The sequence below is a fragment of the Glycine max genome, chromosome 20 (assembly GCF_000004515.6).
Source record: "Glycine max cultivar Williams 82 chromosome 20, Glycine_max_v4.0, whole genome shotgun sequence".
NCBI lineage: Eukaryota > Viridiplantae > Streptophyta > Magnoliopsida > Fabales > Fabaceae > Glycine > Glycine max.
This window is the reverse complement of record NC_038256.2, coordinates 9,303,697-9,319,184: the sequence shown is the minus strand read 5'-3', so window position 1 is coordinate 9,319,184 and position 15,488 is coordinate 9,303,697. Positions and strand designations below refer to the sequence as shown.

The 15,488-nt window shown below is 41.6% G+C and overlaps 1 pseudogene; it reads left to right on the top strand.

Annotated features, from left to right (window-relative positions):
- The window catches only part of LOC100814353 (vacuolar protein sorting-associated protein 26A-like), a 63,987-nt pseudogene extending 48,825 nt beyond the window's left edge, over positions 1-15,162 (top strand).
- The last annotated feature ends 326 nt before the right edge of the window (positions 15,163-15,488 follow it).

Below are 15,488 nucleotides of genomic sequence, written 5' to 3'. Positions count from 1 at the left end.
ATTTCCCAGCTGGAAATCAGGAGGGCATGGTCGTACCAAATCCAATGTACTCGGAACATCATCTTCGTATATCGCGACCACTTGACCTTCGTCCCCTAGACCCGCGCTTATAAAGCTCCTACTTATGTGGCAGGGTGGGCTTCCTTCACCTTCTTGTCTCAACCGCGAGCTTTGACTACCGCTCTTCCTTCCCGCGATGCTTCTCTTTATATCTGCTTGAGTGGGCTTATAGCCTAACCTATACTTCCCACGATTTCCTTTGGCATTTATCAGGCTAGTTATGTCGCCGTTGTCTTTGCCTAAACCCATTCCGGGTTCGTAACCGTTCCCCAACATAACTCGGGCCATCATTACTGCTGCATCGGACAGGCAAGCTTGCCCAGAGAAGGAATCCACGGAGGAAATGCTTACCACCTCGAAAGACTGGAAAGCGGTTTCTAATGACTCCTCTGCGGCCTCCACATAAGGCATAGAGGATGGGCAGCTCACCAAGATGTCTTCCTCGCCTGATACGATGACCAGATGCCCTTCCACTACGAATTTCAACTTTTGGTGGAGTGTAGAGGGAACAACTCCCACTGAGTGGATCCACGGACGCCCCAACAGACAGCTGTAGGGGGGGTTAATATCCATTATTTAGAAGGTAACCTGACAGGTGTGAGGGCCTATCTGTACTGGGAGATCGATCTCTCCCCTAACCTCTCGGCGGGTGTCGTCGAAGGCATGAACCACCATTGAACTCGGCTTTAGGTGGGAAGCATTGAATGGTAATTTCTCCAAAGTGCTCTTAGGCATCACGTTTAAACTGGAACCATTATTGATGAGCACCTTGGCTACGATATGGTCCATACACTTGACTGATACGTGCAAAGCTTTATTATGCCCTCTCCCCTCGACGGGGATTTCTTCTTCAGCGAAGGCGAGATAGTTGTTGGCAGTGATATTATTGACCAGCCCTCCGAAACCTTCTACCGAGATATCTTGGGCCACGTGGGCCTCGTTCAGAACTTTTACTAGCAGAGCCCGATGAGGCTCGGAGCTCATGAGTAACTCCAACAGCGAGACCCTGGCCGGGGTTTTGTTGAGCTGCTCGATAACCTTGAATTCGCTCTGCTGAATTATACGGAGGAACTCGCTGGCTTCCTCTAGTGACACCTCCTTTTTACCATCCTTTTTCTCCGGAAGACCTTTTGCCAGAATATCTCTATTCGAAGTGAGGGGTATTTCATCATCTTGTTCCTCCACCACTTTTGATTTCCCCTTGACGTTCGCAGGTTGGACTGGTAGGTCCGGGGGTGCAAACACACGACCGCTACGGGTCACACCACTCAGTCCCGTGATATTTGTTACCTTAGCCGACAATGAGCTGACGTCGGTGGCTTCTTCTTCCTTCCCCCTCGGAGGTGTATATCTCCATGGGACTGCGTGGCTATTTTGGTACGAGAAAGGGACAGGTTTAGCTGCCAAGGGGTGTCCGGGCTTTTGCGAAGCTGTGCCCTTGGTGAAGTATATCACCAAGGGTTTGGGCTTCGTAGCAGTGCTCCCATCCGTGGACTGCATGCATATGTGCTGCTCCTCTCTTCCTTCACTGCCAACTTCCAGTCGACCTCGATCTATCATCCGCTGTAACAATTCCTCTACTCCCAAACACGTTTCCATGTCATGCAGCTCGCCGGAATGCAGCAAACAGGAATCCTCCTTACGCCCACTATGGGGAATCACACCTCCCTTTTGTAGGGCCTCAAAGATAAACCTCCTAGGGGTTGCCACATCCCTTAAAGGTTTAGACCTGCGCGGCCTATCGGACTCAACGGCATTAACTGCTCCCCCTCCATGATTGGCGAGCGGGTTGGTTTTCACATTGGGCTGATCCTCTTGGAAAGTCAGCCATCCAGCATCTATCAAATGTTGGACCTTGTGTTTAAAGGCCAAACATTTTTCAATGGAATGCCCCGGGGCACCCCCCATGGTACTTGCAAGTTGCGTTAGGGTCATACCACTTTGGGAAAGGGGGTTGGAAGACTTTTCCGGGAGTTACCACGGCCAATTGGTTGGCAATGAGGGACGGCAAGAGGTCTTCATACATCATTGGGAGTGGGGTGAATTCTTGAAATGGCCTCGGAGGGAAGTTCCTTATTGCGTTGGAATTGCCGGCCGGGCGAGTTGTGTTCAGAGTTGGAACTTGGGGAGCTTCCCTCTGGGTGGGTGCCTTAGGCTGCACAGGTGCTGAACTAGAGGCGTTCCCGGTGTGAGCCGAGAAGCTCGGGTGATGTTGCGCGTACTGATGGGTACCATGAGGTGACTGCGGGGGATTGACCCATGCGGGTGTTGAAGAGACAGCATGGGCATCTCCTTCCTTCCTTTTTGCCCCCGTTGTCCCGATTCTTTTGGCATTCGCACTCATGGAGGAAACGTAATCGAACTTTCCTCTTTTCAATCCTACCTCGATTCTTTCCCCGGCGAACACTAGGTCCGCGAAGCTGGACGGCATGTAACCTACTAGCTTCTCATAGTAGAACACTGGCAAAGTGTCTACCATCATAGTGATCATCTCTCTCTCGACCATGGGAGGAGCCACTTGTGCTGCCAGGTCTCTCCACCGCTGTGCGTATTCTTTAAAGGTTTCGCCCTCTTTCTTGAACATATTCTGCAGCTGAGTGCGATCAGGAGCCATATCAGAATTATACTGATATTGCCTTAGGAAGGCAGTAATCAGATCCTTCCAAGTACGGATACGGGAAGCTTCCAAATTAGTGTACCAAACTACTGCGGCTCCGGCCAAGCTATCTTGAAAAAAGTGTATTAATAGCTTCTCATCCTTAGAGTGTGCGCCCATCTTGCGACAGTACATCTTGAGATGGTTCTTGGGACAAGTTGTCCCTTTATACTTGTCGAAGTCAGGTACTTTGAACTTCAGAGGGATAACAACATCGGGTACTAAGCAGAGATCCGTCATGTCTACGAACGGATAGTCACCAAATCCCTCCACGGCCCTCAGTCTCTCCTCGAGGAGATCGAGCTTCCTCCTTTCTTCAGTTGTCGGGGGCGGTCCTTCCATGGACAAAACTATTGGTTGTGTCGTGATGTTGGGCTGAGGCAACGTGCTGGGTGCCGGCCCTTCGGGGATCGGGGGATAGAACTCGACATCCCTTCGAGCATAGTCTTGAGGGTCTTCGTGGACCTCGTCAGGCTGTTGAGGAGGCTCTCTTTCAAGGACGGGAGAAGCAATATGGCCCGCATCGTCTTGCAGGACGGGTGGTGAGTAGTTGGGCGGAAATCCATAAGGGTAAGCCGCTCGGTTGTATCCCAGATGAGGGTTGCCGTCATGCCCCAGCGTGTTCCTTCCCCGTCCTACTATGTTTGAGGGAGGATGGCGCGCGGTAGCCAAGAGAGTTGGGTCTGCTTCGGCGGCCGAACTGACAACGGCAGCGGTGGCCACGTTTTTCTCCATAAGCTGCCTCATTCCTAACATGGCCTCCATCATGGAAGCCATTTGTTCTTTCAGAGCCGACATGTCAGCTTTCATCTGTTCCTGTGTCTCCTCTTGATTACCCATCGTTCTCGATTTGGATCTGGTGCGATAGGAATGCCTTGTGGCGCGTTTAGTTATGGTGTTTTTCCCTAAAAATCCTCACGGAACAAATCCAAGAGATAGCACCGAGATGCATGCTTTTTGCAGATGACATAGTCCTCCTTGGAGAGTCGAGGGAGGAGTTGAATGAGAGGTTGGAAACTTGGAGACGAGCTCTAGAAACACATGGCTTTCGCCTAAGCAGAAGCAAATCGGAGTATATGGAATGTAAGTTCAACAAAAGAAGAAGGGTTTCTAACTCAGAGGTGAAAATAGGAGACCATATTATCCCTCAAGTCACACGGTTTAAATATCTTGGGTCTGTAATACAGGATGATGGAGAAATTGAAGGGGATGTGAATCATCGTATTCAAGCAGGATGGATGAAATGGAGAAAAGCATCGGGGGTGTTATGTGATGCAAAGGTACCGATCAAGCTAAAGGGAAAGTTTTATCAGACTGCGGTAAGACCGGCGATATTGTACGGAACAGAATGTTGGGCAGTCAAGAGCCAACATGAGAATAAAGTAGGTGTAGCGGAGATGAGGATGTTGCGGTGGATGTGTGGTAAGACTCGACAGGATAAAATTAGAAACGAAGCTATTAGAGAGAGGGTTGGAGTAGCGCCTATTGTAGAGAAGATGGTGGAAAATAGACTTAGGTGATTTGGGCATGTAGAGAGAAGACCGGTAGACTTTGTAGTGAGGAGAGTAGACCAGATGGAGAGAAGGCAAACAATTCAAGGCAGAGGAAGACCCAAAAAGACTATAAGAGAGGTTATCAAAAAGGATCTCGAACTTAATGATTTGGATAGAAGTATGGTACTTGATAGAACATTATGGCAGAAGTTGATCCATGTAGCCGACCCCACCTAGTGGGATAAGGCGTTGTTGTTGTTGTTGTTGTTGTTTTTCCCTAAAAAACCAAACGTGAGGAGTGGGTAAAGAAAGAAAGAATGCATGCTAGAGATAAAATGCAGGAGTGATTTGATTCGCACAAGCTTTTTGGAGTAGAAACATGGGACCAACTCATTTTATTTTAGAAAGTCGTATCTAGTCAAGATCTGAGAGACCATACAAGTTTCCTAGTGGTTTCTAATTATATGGGCCATTAAGTCTATCATATGCTGACAATAGCCGAGAAGCCCATGAATTTCTTCGGGGGCGGAGTAGGTGTCCGCCATTGCCTTGGCCTTGGCTAACAATCGGGGAAGTTCTTGACTCCCGTTCAAGGTAAGAGCAAAACGATCCATCCACATGGTTGCCTCTTGGTGTAAAGAGTCGATCACCCTTCCTCTAGCCTCTTTTTCCGCGTATACTTGGGCATACTCGTCCTCGACCCTCTGCTCATGGGCCGTGGCTAGACTTAACTCTTCTTGGTACTTGGCGACGATAGCTAGCATGTTGGTCTCCGTCTCGCATAAACGCTGAGACAAGCGCCTTTTGGACCTTGAACAGGCAACTAACTCCTCTTTCAAGACCATGCTATGTGCTCGCGACTGGTCCCTCTCTTCCCTTCGTAGCTTGAGTTCACTGTTGCTACCCCACAGAGCTCCGCGAAATTTGTTACGACCATACTCTTCCGTGCAAGCCCTCTTGGTCTCTTGTTCAAGGGCTCTTGCGGTAGTTGCATTCTCTTCCCGTAATTCGGCACACTCCTTCCGGATGTGTGTAGCAGCTAACTTGAACTTCTCCTTGGCAAGTTTCGCCTTTCCTAACTCGTTTTTGAGAGCTTGGACTTCTTCGTCTTCTTCCGGTGCTTCGAAACTATCTTCGCTGACGACTTTTAACTTGGCGAGCCAATCTAAACCTCGTATATGAACTTTCAGCCATTCATGATAACCACCAATGATGCCATTACGAATGCCCCTAAGTTCTTGATCTTTCCTTAACGGGGTTTCCCATGCCTTATGGATTCTTTGTATAGCCTTGAAATTTTGCGCGCCGAAATCTCTCACAAGGAAAGGAGACATGCTTTCTTCCATCGGTGCTCCCCTCATGGGGTATCCTAGTTGTCTTATAGCGAGCGCGGGATTGTAGTTAATACAACCCCTCGTTCCTATCAGCGGAATGTTTGGGTACCCTCCACATGAGAAAAGGACTCCCTTCTTTCCTTCCTTCCATCGGGGGAACCAGCTAATTGTTCTACCTCCTATCCCGGCCAAGAGCTGGTCCCAATCTATTCTTCTCTTTTCAGCACACGAGCGATGGCTTTGGAGCGGACATGGATGCCTCGTGTCTTGCTGGAACAGGTGTCAAACCAACCAAACACAGAGAGCGGGCAAGCAACAGATGATCCGTGTGCTACTCTTCTCGCACCTCCGATCAAATGTGTCAAATAAATCTGCCAAGACAGCTACCACCGGGCTTTCCATGCTATGGTGGTATGCAAGGAAAGCGTCGATGGCGGCTAGGTCCACCAAACCATCTACGTTTGGAAAGAGGACGACCCCAAAGATTAGCAATGCTAACACATCCATAAACGGGACCCAATCTTCTTGATTTGCCATATCCCTCGCCTTGTCTTCTAGGTACTTTCGTGGTAGGCCCGCTATGCCGTTTCGAGTTTGTTTTACACGGTCCAAACCTCTTGCTGAATCTTTGACCACAGTTGCAATTCTGCTCAAAGAGGGGAGACGCCCAGAGAAAAGATATGGTTTTCTTCCCCCGAGAGGACATCCTAGAATCTCCTCAAATTCTTCAATGGTCGGTACCAATTGGAAGTCTCCGAACGTGAAGCATCTCAAAGGCTGGTCGTAGTATTGGGTGAGTGACGCAATGGCCTCTATGGATACCTCTGCTATGGTCAAATCTAAGATTTTTCCGTAAGTCTTGCGGAAGGCTTGCATTTGGAGAGGTTCCATCAACCGCCCTAACTCCTTGATGCTGGTGGTATCTAGGCCTTTAACCTTGACATGGTAAAACCTCTTGCCGGTTTGATTTGTCCCCATGCTTACTAAAGTGAGACAAAAAGCTGGTGCAAATCAAAACTCTGATATCTCATGGGTGGAATGGATGAATGCATGAAGGAATGCATATGACACAGATGTAATTTAGGAATGCGGGGGCCCGGGAAACTGTCTCCTTCTTAGACACAACGTCTAGGGGTAGCAAAGTGCCCCAACGTATGTATTTAAGACGGTGACCCGGACCCTCGGTTGATTTGTCTATAGAGGGGATCAAGACAGAATCCGTGTGCGATGCATATGCAAAAGGTGCAATACGGGAACGTACATAGTATGACAATACTTTACTGAATATAAGCAAAAGGGTATATGATACTTATGCATGGCAGTGTGAAAAAATGGCACGCAGCGTGTTTGCTCCGTGCCCCTATTTAAGGGACCTATAAGGGAGAGAGCTAACTAGGCTTTTAGTGATAACCCCCAAGGTAGTCATATCTCTCTTGATGGTTTCTAGAGGTATCATCCCCTTCGAAGAACATACAGCAGCAGTAGGGACTACTAGCAACAATATGTTTTCAAAGAGAAAAACTCTAGATGAGGGTTCACTGTAATCAAGCAAGTCGGAGACCTAGCATGATCACAGATTCACCTCCACTCCTTATGTTCCCATGAACCCGGGTATAGGGCCCTTTTTCAACTCACAGTGTGTGCAAATAGTGTTGGTGTTTGTGTGCATCAAATGAATAAATATTTACCTCATGCATACATTTTAAAACACACTAAAAGAAACAAAGAGTTTATATACACAAGAACATAAAAAATAAAGGGAAACCAACAAAGGAGAAAGTCATGATAAAACATTGCACAAGATTAAATGGCCTAACTCTCTAAAAATAGTCCCCAGTGGAGTCGCCAACTGTCGCAACCTACCCTTCGGCGGGAGGGCGACACGTGACTCGCGGGATGCGTGTTCCACGAAAGGAATACGCACGGAGTCGCCACCAACGTTTATTTGAGGAAAACGTCGGAAAAACCGGAAAAGACGCGATCTACGAACTTTTAAGTGAAAGGCTCGGGAGTTGTATTTACGCCCGAGGAAGGTATTAGCACCCCACACGTCCGTCATAAGAGACGGCAGCCTTTAATCAAATGTGCAAACATGACTTAGATTTTTACGTTCCCTTTTTACATTCTTATATCTTTTATACCCTTTTTATATTTTTCCACTTTTTGTGGTCGACAAGGGTGTTTCCCTTTGCTCCTACGTATTCCTCAATTGTGGTAAGGAAATCATACCTACGTAGTTCTTTCTTATGTGTGAATCAAGTGATTCTTTTTTACTTGAAAGGTGATCATTTTAAGGCGTTGGACCTTAAAAATGATCCATTTTACTTGGTAAGAAACAGAAATGATAAACTTTCAAAATCCTATTTTTGTGGACGAGCTTGACTAGGCGAGTCGATTTTAGCCTTAGTTTCACTTTAGTTATTAATCAATTCAATTAAGAATGAGAAATCCCAAAGAGAAAACGTCTGATTGATTTTTCGCTTTATTTTACTAAAAGGTATTTTTTATTATTATATTATTATTTTACCTCTCTTTTTTTTTATTTCCAACGTGGTTACGGCACGACCGAACGGTCGGAATTCATTTTAACCGAAATTAACGGATGATACAATTCAAACGATCGGTGGAAATTTATTTTATTTTTCGATTAAGCGAGAAATGACTTAAATAAATGGCTTAAGCACGTCAAAAGGGGGTATACAAAGTAAATGAAAACGAGAATAAAAATACATGAAACAAAATGTGGACCACCACGGGTACATAGAATGAATTGAAAAGCTTGGTTTGAGGTACTTACCCGTTGAAGACTGAAGAAAACGAAGAACGAACGATGAATCTTGAAGAACGGTCGAGAATCTTCGCGTAATTACTCTCGGAAACGTTACGGAAACGTTGCGGAAGCGCCTCGGCTTGGATTTTCTTCAGGGAACTAATTTTCCTCAGCTATTTCGAGAGAGAGAGAAGTGCCTAAGGGGCTGAACCCTTTCCTACTTCACTTCTCCCCCTATTTATAGAAAATTGGGGGAGAAGCTTGCCACCCAACTCGCCCAGGCGAGCAAGGTTGCTTCCTCCAGAAGCAACAGCCTTGCTTCTGGAGGAATCTTCTGGAGGGCCCCAGTGGGCCTGGTTGCTATTTGCACCCCCATTTTTACTAAATACACCCCCCCTGCCTTTTTTTGGTGATTCTTTTTTTCGTAAAGTTACGGAAACTTACGAATTTCATAACGATACTTGTTTTCTTTCCGTAATGTTACGGAACCTTACGGATTACATAATCATCCCCTTTTTTGACTTACGGAATGTTACGGAACCTCACTATTTGTGCAACGATGCTTCCTTTTGATTTCCAGTGTGTCACGGAACCTTACGGATTGTGCATCAATATTTTCTTTTGATTTCCGGCACGTCACGGAATTTCACAAATTGCCTAATGATGGGTGCCAAGCACCTCAAAATGACCAAACACAAGTTGTATGCCACCAAGCAAAGGTCCCCGGACGAAATTAGGGTATGACACTTACAAAAAAAAATTGGCTTGGAGAGTAACCAATGGAAATACACTTTATAGCACGCGGGTCAAGTTTTCCGATCTGCTTATGTTCATGAACAAAAGCAGTACAACCAAATATTTTTAATGGTAAATCAGCTAAAAGGCGTGCCATAGGGAAAAACTCTTTAAAAACATGCAAAGGAGTTTGAAATAGTAAAACTTTGGAAGGCATGCGGTTAATTAAATATGTAGCAGTCAAAACAACCTCACCCCATAGATATTTGGGAACTTTAGTAGAAAAGAGTAAAGCCCTAGCCACCTCTAAAAGGTGTTTATTTTTTCTCTCTACAATCCCATTTTGTTGGGGTGTATTAGCACAAGAACTTTGATGGACAATCCCATTTTCACGAAAATAAATTTCCTAGGATTGTGTTAAAATATTCCCTCCCATTATCACTTTTGAGGACTTGTATATTAGTTTGAAATTGATTTTGCACCATTTTAAAAAAATTTCCGACAGCTTGTTCAGCTTTAGATTTTTCTTTTAATAAGTTCACCCAACAAAGTCTAGTGTAGTTATCTATAAAAGTGATGAACCACTTTTTGTTGGAAAGTGTCCTTATTTTATTTGGACCCTAAACATCAATGCGAATAATAGCAAATGGTTTTGTTGGATTATAAGATTGCACATGAAAATAAGTATGATGATGCTTTGCAAATTCATAGATTTCACAATGTAGCATTGAAGGGTCTTTATTAACAAACAACTTGGAAAATAGGTGTTTTAAATATCTAAAACTTAGGTGGCCTAACCGAAAATGCCATAACATGATATCCTTATTATTATTTGAAACAAAAACAGATTCAAAACAGGAACTCATTGATTGTGATTGTTGTCTTGATCCACATACATCCTCAAAGAGGTAGAGTCCTCCACTCTTCTTAGCACTACCAATCTTCCTCCTCGAGTTCAAATTGTTAAACACACAATGAGAACGAAAGAAATTAGCTTGACAATTTTTATCTTGAACTAATTTACTCACAGACAATAGGTTACAAGATAAGTTAGGAAAATTTAAGACATTTTGGAGAATGAGTGTTAGGGATATGACAACACAACCTTTTCCTGCAATGGCTGAAAAAGAGTCATCTGCAATCTTAATTTTTTGGTTAACTGCACAAGGACTATATGAAGCAAAGAAACTAGACTCTCCCGTCATATGATCGGAAGCACTGGAATCAAACAATCCAAGTATAATTGGAATTGACACTAAGGAAAGCAGATGGTAAAAAGTTACCCTTTTGAGCTACAGAGCAAGAAGAGGTTTGAGACTCAAGAAGTATGTACAATTGGTCTAATTGTTCCTTAGTGAAAGGAAGGGGACTTGAGGGAGGTTGTTTCTCTTGGTCAGACGTACTAGCTTGAAGTGCACAGCCGTCACTTCCTCCTTTCTTTCTCCAATTTGGAGGCTTCCCATGACTCTTCCAACAAGTTTGTCGTGTATGCCATGGGCGCTTGCCAATGTTGTTAATGGCGGTTCATGGTGGAAAGCCAAAAATCCACCATAAAAATATGGCGGATGGCATAGCGGCAAATGGCGGAAGTCATGGCGGACAAAATATATATATATATATATATATATATATATATATATATATATATATATATATATTAACAAAACAATAGATAAAAAATAAATATAATTAAAAAATTAAAAAACAATGAATTGCATTTAAATAAACTAAAAAAATTTCATAAGTTCACACAATAACCAACACCAAATAAACTCATTCAAGAGTTCAAAATAACAAAAGGATAAAAGCATAATGCAAAGTAAAGGTTGAGGCTCTAATCATCTTCTCCAATCCCAACATAATCCTCTTGCTTGTAATTAGTAGAAGAGGACTGAACAGGAAAAAAAAAAGCGGAACCAAAAATTAAAAAAGAGTGTCAAACAAAAAAAAAATTGAACAAAAAAAATAGAACCATGTGCAAAAAAAAATTGAACCAAAAAAAAATAGAACTAGGTGTCGCCGCAGTCTCTAGTCTTTGTCGTCGCCATCGCCGTCCGTTGCTCGCGTGGTGTCGTCGTCGACTTCGGGTGAGACCTCTGTGGTGCCATTGTCGCTGGTGTGTGTTGGGTGTTGTGTGCTGCTCGTGTTGGAGTTCACGTGCTGCGTGCTGCTCATTCCATTTTGATTTGAAAATCGGGTTTAAGATTGGGTCGGGTCAGCCCAAGACGACCCAATCTCATTTTGGGAAAATTTTCAAAAAAAAAGTTTCTTCCGTCATAATCGCCACTCCGCCACCACCATTAAGCCTATGGCGGCCGCCATGGCGTCGCCATTTGAAACCCGCAACGCCACCGCTATTTGGTGGCGTTTTTTCAAAAATTCGTGCCGCCATACCGCCGTGGCGCCGCCATTTGACAACACTGCCCCTTGCAATGATTGCACTATGGTCTATCAAATTTTTTTCATCTCTCTTCCCTTCTTCATTTAGGTTCTATGCAGCAAGGGCAGAACCTTCTGCTTCTAAAACAAGGGCTGGCTTGTTCAACATGACTCTTTGTCATGCTTCTTCTCTCTTATTTCTGAGAAAGCTTCATGAATTATAGGCAAATGAAATTTACCTAGAATTTGGCCCTGTACTTCATCAAGCCAAGAACATGAATACACGATCATTTTCTTTCCTTTTAACAAATTGAATATTGTCCTCACTGCACTTCCAGTTGTCTTCATAGCAAAGGTCTAATTCTTGCCATAAAGTCACCATTTCATTATAGTAGGTAGTCACGTCCCTATCACCTTGTTTTGCATGTCATAGTCTTGATTTCAAGCCAAAAATCTGAGAAGAATTTTGAATATCAGAGTATGTATCTTTCACAGCATCCCAAACTTCTTTTGTTGAGGGCAAGAACATAAAAGGCTTTCCAATCACTAGTTCCATAGAATTGGTTAACCAAGCAATGATTTGCAACCATTCTATGTAGTTCTTCCCATTGAGGCATTGAACGTTGACTTGAAACGAGTTGGAAAAAGTTGTGGTGGCTAAGTCATTGGTGTTGCCATCTGGGCATGCCGCCATTAGGGAAGAGAGAGAAAAACCCTAGATTGGTAAACCTAGAGTTGTTGATACCATGTAGAAAGTAATAGGAAAAACTTTCTTATCTTATATAGAAATATTACAATAAAGTATGTTCCTTGATTCAAGGAATAATAAAGGAAATAAATAATAGCTAATAATGATAAAGATCTTATTTTAAAACAAAGTAAATCAATTCTCCGATTCATCTAATATAGAAAACTGTAATATCTTCTATTAATTCTTATAGAATTCATATTAAAATCAAAGAAACCTGTTCTCCCAACTAATTTTTCATATTAATCACTCTACAAATTAATTTTGATAATTGATCACCCTACAACTAATATACCCATGAACTAATAATCTGGAAAGGTTATGTGAAGGCATACGAATGGTTTTATACTTTTATAACATCTCCAACAGTAGGTTTTAGATGGAGAGCATCTCAAGGAAGTTTGAATGTGAGTTCTAATTTTATAAAGAGAAAGGAGAGAAGGAAGGGGGAACTTATTAGTTCTTTGATACATTTTTTAATTTGAACTTTTGTGTTACTTTTTATTGTACTTTTAAGCATAATCAACCTTTCTTGTAAGTTGTCTTTTGTCCCTTCACAAATACTTATTACGCTTATGAATGTTGTATATTATAGAAGTAAACCCAATCATCTATTGGATTTGAATAGTACAAAGTTTAACAGAAGAACTTTCATCACAAGCCTACAATAGTCCAACATACTGTTTCTTGCTTGATCATGCTATGACAAGATTTTCTATTCTTTTTTTATATTCTGATTGTTGTAGTAATTACTGTATATATTCCTTTTGATATGTCAGTTTATGGTTAACACAGAATATTAGTTTTTTATTATTCCCAAAGTAAACCTTATTTTTTTACTACGATCTCTTTTCAGGTACGCAATTATTCTCCAGCTCCACCATTTAATAACAGCATTAAGGTGAGGATTGCACGGTGGTTATCAGTAGATGCATATTGCTAATTGCCAATTTGCCTCTCATTAATTCGATAATTCAACCTATATATCTCAAATAGAGAATGTACTGGAAAGTTTTGTCCACACTTCACTTTCTACATCTAGTAGAAGCTTCATGCTCGATCACGTTAAACTTGTATTTTTTCATTCATGCTATAAAATACAAATTCCTTACTCTGATGCTGTTGTGTTTGCTAAAAGAAAAAAACTGCTTGGATCAGTTTCTATTTTGAGTCATCTCCTTTGCAACTGGAGTGATTGAGGGAGTTGTTTTTAGTTCACGAGTAATGTAGTTGTTAATCTAATGGTATACTCTGATGAGAATTGATATTACTTAATATCAAGTTAACTTTTTGTTACCTTTATGCTTCATGCAGATGGAAGTAGGAATTGAAGAATGCTTACACAGAGAGTTTGAATACGGAAAAAGCAAGTGAGTCTTAAATAGCTCATGAAGTCACGAATATATAAACATCTTTAATGCTCTTAAAGAAAATTAAATGAAACTTGCTTGTGGTATTAAAAAATTAACAGGTACCATCTGAAGGATGTCATCGTTGGCAAAATATATTTTCTTCTGGTGAGAATCAAAATAAAAACCATGGAACTCGAAGTCAGGCGCTGAGAGTCAACTGGATCTGGGATGTTGAGACAGAGACCCTTTCAAAGTTTGATTTGATGAATGGTGTTCCAGTCCGAGGTTTGCAGTCTTCATAGTTTACTTCACTTTTTATTTTGAACAATGATTTTCTACTCTGTAATATGCATGATGTTTGTCTTGTAGTGATTAGTAAAATGACATCCCTATTTTAATCCCGTGTTAACAGATATGTTGAGTTTGATTATGCGTTGGACGTTGGAACCTAGCTCTTCTAAAAAAAATGATGCTACAAACATTAACTAAGATTAGCATTAGAGGAAGTATAAAAGCCTAGTAAGTGCTATAAAATAGTATTAAAAAAGAGGAAAACAGGAAAAGGAAAAGAAAATAGGATCAGTTAACATAGATCTTGAGATCTAAATTCCTGTTTTATTTTCTCTCCCTGCATGGCTGTCTCCATTTTTTTTTACTTTTACAATTTCTAGGGCACAATAAAGTTTATTGTGTTTAGTGCATACATTATTGTTTTGCCTGGTCTAATGAAACCATTTGTTAAACTCTTATACTTTTAATTAGTTGAAAAATTAATTGGAATACTAGACTTGTGAGGTAAGTTTATTCAGGAAACAAAGTGACACTGGATGTTGGGGACAAATCCAAGAACGAACCTCCGTTTTTAGCCAAGAGGGAGTGGGGAAACAAAATGAAATATAACTAACTCAAAACACAAATGCATAATGCAATAATTAAATGAACAAATATCACATTTGTTGAGAGTGGGTATGACCAATCCTGGTGTGAGATTTTTAGTTACAAATGTCTAAAACTTTTGACAATTACTCTTTCAATACAAGAAGAAACCATTTTTCATCATACTTGTTATTATAGATGATTTTTTTTTTATCAACAAATGTTAGTGGTTAATTTTTTGTTAGTGACAAAGATTTAAAGCTGCGACCTCTCTCACCCTCCCTAAGCCAACCTTATAACCCCTATTGTAAATGATATTTTTAATGGGTGTAATTGAACAACACGCTAGGATAAAGCTAATGCTTTCAAATTGTAACCAACTTTTCGCATTAGTATTTCAATTCAGGTTATTGTAGTTTGTCAAATTTCAAATTTGTATTAGTATTTCTCTGTTTTCTGAGCTTGAAAGGGATGCTTGTACAGGCTGATTTACTTTGTAATTAAAAATAGATTTTATTCCTTTTTCTGGCTAAAATCAATACATAATTGCATATTAGTGTTACTGATATTGACTTTTCAGGAGAATCAATTCCTGTGAGATTGTTCCTCAGTCCATATGAGTTGACCCCCACATACCGCAACATCAACAACAAGTTCAGTGTGAAGTACTTTCTAAATCTTGTTCTTGTGGATGAAGAGGACAGACGGTACTTCAAGCAGCAAGAAATCACTGTATATCGGCTAAGTGAAAACTCCTGAATCTTAGTCCAGGGGAATATTCGGAATTCTTCTGTTTTTGTCACCACTTGTGAGTGTAAAGTTTTCTAATAATTTCACTGTAGTTATTAGAAAGAGGGTAATAGCTCTTTGATCATAATTCAGAAAAAGAAAAAGTGGGTAATAGGGGTATTATTCTATTCTTTTTGTTTATTTTTCCTTCACGGGTATGTAACAAACTATTTCCTAATTTTTAACATCCAACTTGGCTTATTTTACACTACAAATGAATTCTAGTAAGACTTACTGTACATGGAAGCAGTGTTTGATCTAACTTTTTTGGGGGGTTTCTTATAAATAAATAAAAA